Below are 950 nucleotides of genomic sequence, written 5' to 3'. Positions count from 1 at the left end.
ACCCCGTGTCCGTGGGAGCCGTCCGGGCCCTGTGGCCGCTGGGCCAGCCCAGGGCCGTGGGCTGGATGCCGTCTCCCACCCAACTTTCCGCCCTGTGCAGCATCTCCCTCCCCGCCACGGCCTGCTCTCGTGTCCCAAATGCCCCGGGCACTTGCCAGCCCTGTCCCCGGTCCCCAGGGCCACCCCTCTGGGGTGGGAGAGCTTTCCCCAAGCCCTCGGTATCCACAGGCTATAAATAGGTTTCCAAATCATATGTGGGTCAGAGCTGCCTCTCCCCTGTAGGCTGGAGAGGAGCTGCTCCTGCTTTCTGGGCGTGAGGCTGAGGAACGTGGGGTTCCCGGGGGGCTGGTCCCCTCCCGGGGGTGGCAGAGGAGGCAGGATGGCACCTTTCCCTGCTGGGGTCGCAAATCCGGTGTAACCTTGCCCCGGCATCTCCTGCCTGGCTGCCCCTGTGCAGGGCTTCCCTGCCTGCTCCTGCCCGATGGGCAGGAGGGACCCCCCCGGGAGGGACCCCCGGCCCGGAGGGACCCCGGGCAGCGATGCAGGCAGGGGGATGGGTGCGCTGGGCACCGAGGGAGCTGGTTATTTTTAGAGGGTGGGGGAGGGTAGCGAACTGCTGCTCCCGAGCTGGCAATGCTCTCTCCTCTTCCCCCTCCCAAATATCCTGCAGGCCTGATCCTGCTTTCCCTCGCCGGCAGCCTGTGAGCATCAGGCCCTCCTCTGTCCCGGTGGCTGGAGCATCAGAGACCACCTGGGACAGGGGCAGGCAGGGGAGGGTGTGGGCAGGGCCGGGCTAAGGCCCGCGTTGCAGGCAGGTGCCCGCTGCACGGGCAGCCCCGGTGTCCCCAGGACAGGTGAGGGGGATGATGCTCTTCGGCTGAGTCATCTCTGCTCCTTACCCCGAGCAGAGCTGCGTGGCCGTGGCGAGGGGCTGCATGGCGCTGGTGGGC

At 68.2% G+C, this 950-nt stretch overlaps 1 protein-coding gene across 1 annotated transcript in view; it reads left to right on the top strand.

Annotated features, from left to right (window-relative positions):
* The window catches only part of ABCA2 (ATP-binding cassette, sub-family A (ABC1), member 2), a 45,863-nt gene that overhangs the window by 2,642 nt on the left and 42,271 nt on the right, over positions 1-950 (top strand). The window lies entirely within an intron of this gene.

Source organism: Pygoscelis adeliae, unplaced genomic scaffold, assembly GCF_000699105.1.
Source record: "Pygoscelis adeliae isolate BGI_AS28 unplaced genomic scaffold, ASM69910v1 Scaffold584, whole genome shotgun sequence".
Lineage (NCBI taxonomy): Eukaryota > Metazoa > Chordata > Aves > Sphenisciformes > Spheniscidae > Pygoscelis > Pygoscelis adeliae.
The sequence above is the reverse complement of the archived record's forward strand: the minus strand, read 5'-3'. Positions and strand labels throughout refer to the sequence as shown.